Raw genomic sequence first — 15356 nt, forward strand, 5'->3', positions numbered from 1 at the left:
TATGTTGTTCAAAACTAACCTATATACATTGCTATACCTCTATCACCACAGCATGACAGGGTAGGCTGGTTCCTTCTGATCCACCTGCCCTACCTCAGCCAGCCGTGGCACCTAGTATCAGTGCATCTGAGACCCAGGCCATTGGTACCCCCCCTCCCTCTTCTGCTGGCCCTGCACCACTTTTTGGGTGGAACTGCCGCAGTGAACAAGGCCTATCCCTCCCTGGGAGTGGTGGTGGAGGGGCACCAGTCACCTAAGATCAACCACCAGCCATGGAGCACAGGATAGTTCATAGAAGCTATGAATGATGCCTGAGCTGTATTGAGGGCAGACTCAACAACCTGGTGGGACCTGCTGGACGTGGCACCCAGCCTTCAGCACAGCCACCTTTGGGGCAATGAAGGAGCAGTGTCGGATGCTCATGGGTGGGGAGCTCTGTCATGCTGCTGCTGTCTGGTAGCACATGCTTCTCAGATTCCACAACACCCACCCATCCGAGGTGTTTACCTCCCTTTTATGTCACACACCTCCCCTGTCTGCTGTCTTGTCTGTCTGCAACTGCATCCTCTCCTACTCAACTTACCACCCCAAACGTACCTATACGCCTTCCCCAATATTCCACTTTCTCCTTAAAAAAAGGGGCGTCTGTCCCACAAAAAAAAAAGTATCACCTCATACATAGCATTCCATTTCACACAAGTGTCTAGTGGACACAACTAATTTAGTCTTATTGGCTTGACAACATATTTACGTTGTCCTCACTCCACTCTCTGGGGTTTGAAAGTCCAAATTTATCCACAAAATTTGTCAAACTGCACAGCTGTTGCTGTAGAAGAAATGGAAAGCTATGGTTCTTCCCTACACCTGTCCTACAAATCCCTGCCCGCCTTTTAGTATGTTTCCCCCTGCTTGCCTCCATTTTACCACTGTCCAATTACCCCTTTTTTCTTTTCTAATTAAATTTTTAGTGCAGGTTTGCGGCAGAGCTAAGCAGAGCACTGCATCATGCAAACCCGCTTAAAAGTTCTTTAATGTGTCTTAATGATCTTATGTATTTCTCACACTGTTTGGCACATGGACAAAATAAGCACTCTTGCCAAGTCTTGAACCTGGGCCCCTTTCAACTACACTAACCACTAGGCCACACAGATCTTAATAAGTGAAGCTGTTTCCAACAATACATACTGATTACTACTGATAGACTGAAATCAAACCTAATGTGACAAATGGGAGTGTACATGAAACTGTGATGCAGAAATACACCAATAGACAGCCAAATAAATAATAGTGACAGTATGTGAGGCCTGGGATAGTATGTAATTGTTCCCTTTTACAGGTAACATCTTCAAACTCACCTGCTAAGGCATCAGTGACACAGTACATATTTTCAAATGGGACCCTGCTGCAGAGCAACTGCCTTTGAAAGCCATACAGATACTGATGGATGCAGACAATGTGTGTCACAGCCTGTATGTTACCACATATATCCGGCAAGTAAAGCTGCTGTAGCTCTGACTTAGTTGCTCAGTCTGTTACTGACTTAGTGGCTCAGTCTAAGTGACTTGCATATAGAGCATTTTGCCACACAGTCCTGGGTTTAAATACAGTGAGTTGCACTTCAATCACATTGTTGTGGACACAGCAAGTAATGACTTACTCATGCAATTTTAATCCCCATAGGTTACTGCTACTGAAGTATCAGCTACCCAGTTTTGTAAGTCACAGGCCTGCAGTTAGGGACATGCTGCACATATTCATATATCCCAAGTATATCTCGCCTACTACTCTGCTATTGACACTGTTGCATAACAAATGTACCTTAAGCACATGCCTCAGTTGGACTGTAATAGGTACCCTCACCCTGGCTCTCCTGTAACAACAGAATTGCCACATCTGCCACAGTTACAAATGCAGCTTGCAGGCCTGCAGAGTGTTCACCCCCCCCCCATTGTGTCCTAGGCTGCAGCAGTAGCTGCATCCTGGAGTATACACGACTGTATGTTAAGGTAGCTGCTACAGACTTACCATACATCCCAACACCTATAACATGGGATCCGGTCACAACAATATATAAAGGGGGTCAAAGGCCCAGAGATAGGGACATGTTTCACAGTTTGCCCCTATAAAGATAGTACATTGATAGAATAGCAGCTACTGCATTTTCATGCATATACTGATGGTTATGACATGTGATACTCACATGTCTCTCTCCCCCTTCTGACCTCAGCACACAATGTTTGCCAGTGACCTGCCAGGTGACCAAACATGTGAGGCAAAACTGTGGGCATATGTCATACATCTCTACAGTGGTCAGTACTTGTACTTACCCTCAGCGATGCTGTAGTGTCCACATCTCAGTAATGTCCATTCCAAAAACTAAGATAGGCGCCAAGGCCTGCATGAAGGCCTGATATATTGTGCTGTGGTCCCATACCATTGGCTAATGATAACGCAAGTCATGTGTTGTGCATGCAATTAGCAATTTGTGGTCACAGACTGGTGCAGAGGCAGTTACCTGTTAATGAGCATTACCTACAAAAGGCAACCAACTGCTTATGGGGAACAGGTCTGTATGTGGTTTTATTCAGACAGTGTATGTGCAAAGCATTTGCAGAGGAATGCTTCAATACAAGGAATACATCACTCTACAAAGTATGTACTACATTTCCCCATACAAAAGAGATGCAGATGGGAGAATGGAGGTATGGGAAATAGGGATTATAACAGTAGGCTTGTATTTCATCTAAGATAATGACATGTCACTGATACTCTGCTGTCCAACACCTACAGGCATACCTCTCATTTGTCCCTGCTTTGAATCAGATCTCTGCTCTGTCCCTGTTCATCCCTCCTACAATGGTCTTCTGTTGTAGTAAAGATAGTGGATCACACGTCAGACATAGTGACACTAAGTAAGGGTGTACACTCCTGTAACATTGAACTATGTACTGTAATTAATCTCCTCTCTGTCTATCAATGTCACACATAAATAGTACTAACATTGCCAAACTGTTCCTGCATGTCCCTGTCTAAGTCCCTGTTTCATGGACCTTCATCCCTGTCTGGTTGAGAGCTATGCCTATCATACCTCTCAGCCTCCTACAGTAAGAAATCAGGGCAAAGCCATATTTAATGGGGGAACAAAGGCCCAAACTCAGTGACACAGTAGAGATAGTGACCATACAAAGTAGGAATGTGATTAGAGTAACAGATGTTACTGTAGCATAAGTGTTGTCTGAGGGGTCTGACAGTTGACACTTAGATTCTGTGTCAGTTGGTTGACAGCAACCATTGATCAGTGGACCACCATTTGTCAGACATGCACAAGTTTGTGCAAGAAGGACCACAGCTATGAGGCAAACATGGGTACATTCTGAAAACATCTGCGTAGTGGAGAGGTATGCTGCCTAAAGGGAACATATACAACAGCAGGTTTACATTGCTGTCTGTCACAGTGGCACACTGGTGTGGCTGGACTGTCTTCATATCATTGTTGGAATAGCACACTGCTTTTGTCCAACAGAGGCCATCTCGCACATTATTGAGGATTTGCCCATAGAGGACACACCACAGTACACTGCAGTGATGGTTGTAGAGACATACATCAGAATCTGTCACAGCACACTGGGACATGACCCAGTTATGCTACTAACTTGGTGATAGCCACACATGTAGTGAGTCACCAAACTGTGAGGTATGACATGTGATGGAGCAGTGGATAGTGCAGACCATTATGGGTATGTAGGGTCTGTACATAGTGGACATCCATGTATCTTGACCTGTAATGTATTCCTCTGTTGTTCTCTTACAGGTATGATGTATCGACAGAGACATCCTCCATTTTCATCTGCAGGAAGTGATGCTATACTGGATGCCCTCAGACTCAGTCATCACATCCTGCTGTCAAGGGGTTGCCACAATCAAGAACAGTGGGCAGCATTGTGGGCTGACCTTGTGAAGGTTGTTAATGATATTGGCCAACAGGACAGGACCTATGAGCAGTTTTGACAGCAGGCCACAGACATGGTCAATGCCGCATGTCAAAGGGCAGCTGCTGTTGCCAGGGATCTTGCTGCCACTGGTGGAAGGCCTGCAACACAGCAACCACTCTCAGCCACAGAGGGCTTCCTGGTGTAACTAGGATCAACCCACAGCTCCCAGCCAACCATCACACCATACATCCTGGAGGTGGGTGCCACAGCATCCACATCAGAGGAGTGTCCAGGTAAGTTCACTGTGTTCACCAGTATAATACATTAGCAGTCATTGCATCAGGCTCTACAGACCAATACATGGGTGTCAGGTCTATTTGCATTTGGGGGGGGGTTGACTTTCACCCACAGCTGTGCACACATACTCAGAATGTCAGGAATATAGCCAGTATCACATTAGCTACTGTACATGTGAATATATGCACATAATACCTTGTAACATTACTACTTTTGGTGTTCCTGACATTACTTCTCCCTCACCTTTTCACAGGTCCGTTTGGTGTAACTGGCATTCATGGTCATGTACCTGGCAAGTGTGATAATGATCTTTGCCAGATCACATATACAATATGAATGTTAAGGACTGCTATTTGCCTTTTGCACAACTGTTGTGCTTAGCCAAAGTAGAATAATTGTATGTTCCATTTCGGAGCAGTTAACTACAGTGTATAGCCTAGGGAATGATAGGTGTGCATTTGTACAAACATGAACTTGTTTGCACTTATACTTATAAGCAACTACACAGCTTGCTATGCATGAGGCAATTACTCCAAGATACCCACTCAAACACAATAAGTAGAGGGTACATACCTGATGCAATACTACTACAACTGGTATATCATTGTCACGATATGTGTACTGGGTTTTATGTGTGGTTCTGTCACATACACTGTCATACTGCATACCTCACAGGTGTTTTGAACTTACAACATTACCCAGATGTAGATGATGTGCATGTTATACAGGGCCTGTGTTGCCTGTGTATGTTCTTCTGAGTGTGCATGTGTTGTGCATGGGATCACAGATGAGAAGATGTGGGACATGTAATGCAGTTGTGGCTCCACATCTGTATGAGTCTGTGTGGATTACCATACATAATAGTGTAGGTGATAATGTACCGCTTTTGTCTTGCTTCTCACAGGTAAACATGGGGGGGGGGTTAGACTCTGTCCCCCTCACAACCTGATGTCAGTGTCTCATCAGATTCTGATGATGATGGTGGCTAGAGAGAGGCACAGGTGGGGTTAAGGGTGGGTGAATCTGTCCCTGAGGTTGACATCCCTCTTCTGCCCCCATTATCTCCGCACACAGTCAGTATGCCCACACATACCCAGTCACCAGAGACCACAGATATTGGACAGTCAGTAGGTGGCAACATAGTACATACAGTGTGAGGACTATGGCATCAGTGACTGTACACACTGGCCATAGCCAGAGAGCTGTCAAGTTCCCACACAGGTGGATTGACAGGGCAGCTCAAAAGAGGAGTGCTTCCCATCCACCTCCTGTTGCAGGAGTCACATTGTGGGTCACTCAGCACATGTTCTGGGCTGTCATGGAAGCACAAACATGCACTGAACACAACACCAGATGGATGCTTAGGGTGATGGATGCAGCATAGACTGACATCCGTGACTGCCTCCACCACATGGGTGATGCCTTGAAATGTTTGACTAATGTAGTGGACAGATGGTGGGCTCAGATGGTGTCTGTCTTTCAGTGCATGTTGTTTATGCTAGAACATGTGGTTAGGGTTGGGCATCATACACATGGATGTAGGCTAGCAACACCATGTGGCCATGCACCCTCATGTTCCCTAGTGACAGTACCTCCAGTGCTACAGAGGGAGGTGTGATGTCCACACCAGGATGTGGCAGACCATATGCATGTGGTCTTGGGCATCCCTGGGGGGACACAGGCCCATGAGACAGCAGTCACTGTCAGGTACTAGCACCACATCTGACCTTGGGCATGGTGCTGCCCATGCCACTCCTGGTGAAGCCAGTTCCCATGCTCATGACCAGAGATGGTGAACTGTCCACTCTATCATGTACAGTCCACAGCTGTCCGCCATACACACTGTAGGGCTAGCACTGAGTTGACTGTGTACATGCACACAGTCCAACACCACTGTCACATGCAGGTCACCAACAGACACACAGCACCTCTCCATGGCCCATATAACTAGCATCCCTTCCGGATGCACACACACATTATGTCAACTGTTAGGCAGAGCCTAGGCCTCCAGCACCTCCACACCACACCCTGTGCATGTGATGATACTTGCACCACATCCCTGCCATCCATGCCATCAATGCAGGGAACTGCATATATGTATCTGATGCACAGAGTGACCATTTCTTTACATATGTTTGTGTAGTGCAGTAGTGTTATGCCATGGCAGATGTTGTGGGCCACAGCAGGCACTGTATGCTGGCATTTGTCAGGACTACACACCATAAGTAGTGTATCTTTGTTGCCTGTTGGTACACTGGTGGTAGTGTTACAGAATGACAGGTGTGTCATGGAGTTGTTTATGTTTTTGTCCCAGAAGTCTGAGTGGTGCAACTCTGGACACATGGAGACAATACAATGGCACTTGATGATAAGGCAGCACACCAGAGATATGATGTCAGCAAGGTATGCCAATATATTTGCATGGCTCTCTAGGTGCATATGTGTAGAACAGTATGTCTGGGACAGTGGAGACAGTCAGCTTTATCATTCTTTCATACCCTGTGACACACTCTACTACCCTTGATACATGTCACCTGGGTAGCCTGCACGTACAACTTTAGATAGTGGCGAACATCAATTCTGCTTATGCATTAGCCAGTGGCTAATCACAGGCCCCTAAAATACATAACCAAGGCACAGGGGTAGCCCACATGGGTATGTCTGTAGCACTGTCAGTTCACATACTTGCACACACACACACACACACACACACACACACACACACACACACACACACACACACACGCACACACACACACACACACACAGAATTAGATGCTGTGAGTTTAGAACTCCTACCTCTTTAGTATTACACACTATAGCTCACACTGTTTATATGCTACTACACTGTCAGCCAGTGCTCTTAAGGTGGATGCCATCAGCAGGCCTTGTACTGGAGGCCACTGTTGAGGCCAGCAGCTAGTCAGTGGGTGTAAAATGCATAACCATTGCACATAGACAGCCCACAGGAGCTTGTCTGAAGTGCTGCAAGGGGATATATTTACACACACCCAGACTTGGATGCTGTTAGATTAGAATGCCTACTTATCTAGTATTATACACTATATCTCACAGAACTTATTGTGTGTGCTATGCTGTTTATCTACTACAACACTGTCAGACAGTGCTCTCAAGGTGGATGACATCAGCAGACCTTCTAGAGGAGGGAATTCAGAAGCCAGCAGCCAGTCACAGGGCCAAAAATGCATAACATTGCACAGAGACAGTACATATGAGCATGTCCATAGTGCTGCGTTAGACAGCATGTGTGGCCTGCAGAGTTATACTGCTTGGTACTGTTATTTTACCTAGTGTCCTATGGGTGAGATATCTGGTTTTATCCCTGCTATATGTGTACACCTACCAGTCGGGCCATATGTGGCTGTTTGCATTTTGATAGGCAGACATGCGCCAGGGACAATATGGCCTGTCCAAGGAGTGCTTTGCACCCATTGTATATTACATAGCCAGCAAACCTATGTCTGTCTGCAGGGTGACAGCTAGCAGGCTCAGGGGTCTCTGGGTGAGTAGATTATGTACTGTTGTGGGTTTGGTCTGGTGCCATCAGATGGTTGTTGTGATGTGTATGTGCCGATAACCCCAGCTGTCAAGGGTATGTGGAAACATTCATACATCCCCGCCCATATCTATCTCAATCTGTATAGCAGAGTTGTCTCCTTAAATGTAGTTGTGTGTCAGTAATGTAAATGTCTTCTGTAGATGTACGTGTGGAGTCTATGTAACACTGTACTTTATATAGCCATATATACATCTTGTTTTATATATATATATATGTATATATATATATATATATATATATATATATATATATACACACACACACACACACACACACACACACACACACACACACATATATATATATATATATATATATATATATATACACACACACACACACACACACACACACACACACACACATATATATATATATATATATATATATATATATATATGCAATATACTGATAGAGACACTAATCAAGAGTGAGGAGGATAGGGAGAGACAGATATGTATACATAGCTGTATGTCTGTACAGACATATTTCCACATAGCCGGTCTTTGGGCAGATGAGGCAACAGACAGGGGCTCAAGAAAGTTAAGTGTAGGAGCATGCCCAGTGTGACTGTCAGTACTTACAAGGTGACTCCAGGCCAGACCTACCTGTACTCTAGTCCGGAATTTTGTGTGCTGCAGCCAATTGGCAGCACCTCCCTGATATTTTGTCCAAGGCATTCCCCATCTGTTTTTTGAACATATGTGACCCCTACCTATTAACTGTACAGATTGTAATGGAATGTGTAGAGTTTTGTGTCACATTTTTGTATGTTTTACTTAGCATTGTGATTTTCTGGCAAATTAAGGGCAAAACATTATAGATTGATATTAGGATATGTTGAGTTACTAACTCATTAGACATCAGGGTATTCATGCTAATGCAAGACCTGTTATTCTATCAATTTTTTACATTTCTCTGGCCAATGGTTAATCCCTCTTCTTATACTTGGGCCTTTGTCCCACTATTGTTTATGTCTTTGTCCAGATCCCCCTGTTCTAAGAGGTTGAGAGGTATAATGACTGGGGTACATGATGTAACACCACACACAGGGTGACAGTCTTCATACCTTTCACTGTACATTCTTTTGCAGAATACCAGCATTCTGCCCCATATGTCTGCTCTGTTACTTATACAGTTGTGTTTATCCTGTAACATACTATAAAATGCAGTCCACTGAATTGTTGTAAGTACTGACACAGTTAAGTGAGGACCTTTACATACTGCGGCTAATCTGATCTGTTGCAGCCTGCTGTTATACTAGCCACCTGCTAAGTTACTCAGAGCATGTATAATGTCTTTAGGCTTGGACCTCTGTCCTCCCATTTTCTCTGGCTATGTCCAGGTTCCTTGCAGTAACAGATTACGGTGTTATGACAGTCTATGGGACTCCTACATTATCAGTAACTCACATGCAAAAGTTGTAGGTGCAGCCAGCTTCAAACCACCAACATCATCAACCATGCTAATGTCCTTAACCCAGTGAGCCACACCAGCCTCTGGAAAGTGAGGATTAAATCATATGACATACAGACATACAGACATACACTGTGACCTCTGCATTTTGTGGAAAATGCAACATGTGACCAGGTTCTTTGTGACAACCCTGGAATTATGTGGTCTGTTGATATATCCTTGCAAACATACTCTTACTGCAGTTGTATGGGAACAATAATGTGTTGGGGGTAGGGGACTCTGGCATTGAGAGTCATGTGTCTGTCTTATGACCCCACTGTTTGGCATTTCCCTTGCATAATGCAATGGGCTTTCCAGCCATGTGTCGTAATGCATATTATGGGCCACCCAGTATTGGACAGAGTACCTGTTGTCCCAAGTAGCTGTTAGTTCTCTGCAAAATGCCCAGTAGTCCATTCTATTCCCTTGCATACATGCAGCAGGTCCATATATATATATATATATATGTGTGTGTGTGTGTGTGTGTGTGTGTGTGTGTGTGTGTGTGTGTGTGTGTGTGTGTGTATATATATATATATATATATATATATATATATATATATATATATATATATATATATATATATATATACTACCATAGTCTAGTACCACCTATATTTGTTGTATAGGATAGTGACTTACCTTGCAAAATCATTGGTTGAAAGACCTGTGTTTCAGGGCTGATTCTATCTGATGAATGCAGTACACAGCCAATACATGGTTAGGTATAGATTGTGTGGTCTGGCTGGCATCCTTTTTACTATGTATGTGAGTCAAAGTAAGGTGTCTGTCTCTAGCACCCTAGGTTGTCATTGCATGTGTTATGCATTGTCTCTTGGCCAAGGCCAGGACATACTTGGCACACCTATATCTGTCTACAGGGTCAACCGTAGGGGATTCGTCCTACAAGGCCCCATGTGATTGTGGCTCTGAGGACCTAGGCACTGCTGGGGGGCTGTGTATCCCTTCCCTCTGATGATCCTGCTGCAGCTGTTTCTGCAGGATAATATGGTGTAGCATGGCACACACTGTGAACATCTCTTTACATGTGGCTGTAGAGTACTGCAGGGCTCCACCAGATATATTTAGGCACTGGAACCGTGACATGAGCATACCAAACACATGCTCTATTATGCTCCTAGTTTGTGGGTGTCCTCATTATGGCATTCTTCAGTGGGTAGGTGTGCATTTCTGATGGGTTTCATCATCCACGGATCCAATGCATACCCAGCATCTCCCATTAGATGGCCGTACGGGATGTCCCCCCTGGAAAACATCCAGTACAGCTATGATGCACGCCAGATATGGGAGTACTTATAACTGTCAGGGCTGCCAGCACACACATTTATGATAATGCCCTGGGTGTTGCACATGACCTGGCAGTTAATAGAGTGAAACCCCTTGCTGTTGACATAGACTCTACCCTCCTCATTGGGCAGTGCTTTGATGTGTACATGAGTGCAGTCTATGGCACCCAGTTCCTCAGGATAGTGTGCTACATGGCAAAAGAGTCCCATACTGCTAGCCTTCTCCGCAGGGGTGCAGGGTAAATAAATGTGCTCACTGGCATGTTTCAGCATGATATCCAGAAACTGGAGGAGTACCCTGGATGCTGATGCCTGTGAGACCCCCATCATGTCCACAGTTAGTCTTTGGAAAGCACCTGTAACTGCTATCCTAAGGGTTACACTTACCTTTGTTTTCACTGGGATGGGTTCCCCTCTGTTGGCTCTGGGTATGAGTTGGGGCAGCATAGCTTGGTGAGTTCTTGTAGCATGTCCCTGTTCACCTGCAGCACTCTACAATCTCCAGCTCATGTAGCTCCTGGAAGGTTACCCTGGGCCTGAACACTCTTCTTCTTCTCAGTCTTGGCCTATTGTCAGCATCAGCACTGACGTCTCCATCTAGCACATGCAGATGTAGCAGAGCTGCAGCAGCCCCTAGCATCCCATGTTTGTACTCCACTGGGGTAGAATATGGGGGGAAAATCAGATTGTAGGGTGTATGCAACTTTTCTAGTGCTTTGCTGTAGGTACAGCCTGTGTGATTAGCCTATGATGCATTCCACTTGCCAAGTACATCATTATCTGTGTTTTACTTGCCCAGTTTAAGTGGTACAAGGGTCACCAGTAATTTATATATGATTGGTTTTGACAGGCAATTTTCTTTTCTTCTTCTTTTTTTAAACTGCCTTCCCTGCCAAGCACTGCAGCACAGCATGCACACCCACACCACAGATATAAACAATGCTCAGCACTCAATGAAATCACCCCATATAGACGGTCATGCTCAACACAGCAGTGTGCTGCCCAAATGCTCTCAAACTAGCTAAAACACATGCCCTGAAGTTAAAGCTTAGCAGACACTGGACACAACCCCCTGCTCAGATCAATTGTATGGCACACAAACAGGTGTCGCTGAGCTCCAATGTGTTTAAAGAAATACCAACACCCCCCACTTTGATGTCAGCTACCTTTTCTGTGGACACCAACATGGTTCTGGGGCTACATGGATGTGGTCTGCCGGCACTGATACCCATTTTTGCTATTCAGTATCCCCAGCTCATCTGCATACAGATCTGTGCACACAACCAGGAAACTACACTATTCCAGACCATGTGTCCTTGGTAAACACAGAAATCTACCATTGTACATACTCCACGCAAGGCCCTATAATGCATTATTGTCACATTTTTTTTTTCATTTTTACACTTTTAAATATTTTATTTTTGCACAATGGCATGTTTCTGCACTACTGCATGCTAAGCAAACATAATATGAGTATTAAAAAAAATATGTTAAATTATTTTCATTGCTCTTTGGACACACAGGGCATAGTTTTGCACATATCTGTGTCTGCTATACTATTTCTGTCCTTCTAACTGGGCTGTTACAGCCCCTGTTTACTTTTTTATCTCATGTTCATGGAATTTTTTCATGTGCACTTAGGACACCAACACGTGGTCTGCAGGACTGCCTATTTGCTTGTTTGATCACTTCAACACCCTCATTTGCATGCAATTCATCTGCTTATGAGGTGATTTGCATGCCATGGGCACTTTCGTGTTCGCACGCTCGTGCATGGCCCTCAGCTCCATTTACTGGAACGCATGGCTCTTTTGTGATGGCATTGCATATGCATGCATTCAGTATCATTATCTCAGTCAGGTTCTGGTTTTAATCTGTAATATTTTATCATGTCCTTGTAGTGACCAATGGCAAAAGCTTGGCTACAGTACCCTCTTACTCACTGTCTCTATCTGTCTCTTTCAACACCCAAAACAGTATGTGAAGCTAACATTGTATCTCACATCACATGTATCATAGGAGAATGAATTTGCATTGGGGACAATGCATCACCCATTACCAACAATTCAAAAAATAGATGCAAGAAAACCAGTTATAGTAGTTCAGGAAAAGAAGACAAAAATCATTGAAATTGCTACACCCAGTAATTACAGTATCTTATGTACAGAGATACACAAAGTCATAAAATTCCAGAATTTGCAGGCAGAAAAGAGGACAATGTGGAAGAAGGATACCTAGAAAGTCCCAATAATAGTAGGAGCAGCAGGTCTTATAAAAATAATTTATAGTTGTCTTTAGAAACGTTACTGATACATGTAACTCTGTATGAACTGCAGAAGGAGTCAGTTCTGAGCACATTGTGGGTACTGCAAAAACATTTCTGGCTAACATCTAAGACTGAAACAATACTAATTTCATGAACTATAATCATACTTTTACTTAGGAATGGGGTCCATTCTTGTCATGGTATTAGAAAACTGTAATCATGTTATAGACCCTTCTAATGTCCATAGTCCAGTATTAGGTTAACTTCCCTTGTGGACCATTTTAAACCTAGCTAATTATCCCTTGTGAGAATCAAATCCTGCACTTTGTGTCTGTAAGGTAAACACCTTAACCATTATGCCAAACTCCCCACCTCAAAACCAAAAGTAACTGGAGAAATTAAAAAGAGAAAATGAATTTTCTTTTAGCTACTTGTTTTGTACCAAGTTGTAACACCAAGTTAATTGACAAATTGGAAAAAAATTCTGCTATTATATTAAAGATGTGCTTTTGAATAGACAACTCTTATAAGTCTAAGGGTAAAATACTGTAACTAGGATACATCTGACAAAAATAAATTCCCCAGGGTTCTGTTCTGGGCCCCCTACTGTTTAATATATTTACAAATACCCCCATGTCTCCTGCCCCCACTCTACCTTAATACAGTACGCAGACAATTTCACAATTCTTAACACCACCAACAATATACAAAATCTCCACACTGTCATGCAACAATCTCTGCACCTAGTAGAACAATGGCTAACTGAAAACAACCTCCTTCTCAACCCCAAAAAGACCAAGCTTCTCCTTTTCCTTCCAAAAAACTTCAGTCTAGGTAAAGACAACTTTACCATCTCATCCTTAGATAATACAATTATCACCACCAACTCAAACACCAAATTGCTTGGCGTTACTATAGACGACCAATTAAAATTCGATCTACATATCTTAAACTGTATCAAAAATTCCATTCAAAAACTAGGTCTTCTGTACCACAACTACAAATATATGCCTAACAAATCTGGACCTATAATGGCTCAAACATTTATTCTACCATCCCTGCTTTATTCTGCTCCCATACTTACTAATGTCCAAAATAATTTCTTAACCAAACTAGAAACCACCTATAACAAGATATCAAGATTCGCAGCCAGTAATAGCTACAAATCCCATCATTGTATATCCCTGAAAAGCTTAAGATGGCCTGTGCTCCCACGCATGCTTTAAATATCACAGCTACAAATTGCACACATCATCCTAAATAGCTTCAACTCCTGCCCTGCCCTTACATCCATAATTACACCCTACACACCAAATCATGACTTCAGAAGAAAACAACAAAACCTTCTGCAAGTGACTAAGCCAAACAAAAATATTGGAAACATACTTTACAGTCATTCAGTTGCATACTCATAGGTTCATAGGTTCATAGGTAGGTACTAGGCTATCTGCCCGAGGGCATTTATAAGCCTAGCCAGAGTGTGTCGGCTTTTGCTGCCCCATTGATTAAATAATTGATCCTCTGTCAAGCAGAGCCAATGAAGTGATCCCAGGGGTGTATTTTCTGTTACCCATCCTCTCATCAAGGTTTCTCTTGAAGAGTGTTAGTGAGGGGCTCTGCCTGATGTAGTTCGGAATTTTGTTCCAAAGCATGGGGAGTCTCTATAACAGGAATCTATTCTTCCAGCATGTTCTATTTATTGTTGTGGCGCGGTTTAGCTCACTAGAGCGCATGGCTCGCAATGACTTGGATTTCTTTAGGTGGAGTATGTCCATCAATTCTGAGTTGGACATGGCTTTGTAAGTCAGGCAGAGATCACGTCTGAGTAAGCAATATGCCACTGAGTACAGCCGGAGTTTTTTCAGTTGGGCTGCATAGGACATATGTTTGATGCCAGTAGTCCTCTTGGTGAGGTACTTTTGTGGTCTTTCCAGCTGTTGGAAGTGTCTTGTGAGGTACATCCCAAATGGGGCATTGTACTCTAGGATGGGTCTAATGAGTGACGAGTAGAGGGGCACTACAACCTCTTTATTTCTAGTTGTGAATCCTTTAGTAATTAGATGGGCCACATAGAAGGACTTCCTAACTACTTTGGCAATATGATTGTCAAAGGAGAGATTACTATCTACTTGGATCCACAGATCTCTTACTACTTCTTCTGTATTAAGGGGGCTGCCACCTATGTGGTAATTCGTGGGTGTTTTGTTTTTCCCAAACAGGATGACTATGCATTTTTTGGCATTTAGCTTTAGGTCATGACTTTGACACCAGGTGTCCATCTCAGTAAGGCCCTTTTGGAGGATGTCCATGTCAGCCGGAGCGTCAATTATGGCTCCCAGTTTGCAGTCATCGGTGAACTTGATTAGCCATAGTCGTCCTGTGTTTGCCTGTACTTCTGAGAAGTATATGCCAAAGGGGTCCCAGGACCGAGCCTTGCAGGACATCACTTATGACTGGTTTAGAGTCAGACCTGGAGCCCACTATTCTTACCATGTGAGTTCTGTCTGTTAGCCAGTTGG

Source organism: Protopterus annectens, chromosome 2.part0 (genome assembly GCF_019279795.1).
Source record: "Protopterus annectens isolate FY-2018-M chromosome 2.part0, PAN1.0, whole genome shotgun sequence".
NCBI lineage: Eukaryota > Metazoa > Chordata > Ceratodontiformes > Protopteridae > Protopterus > Protopterus annectens.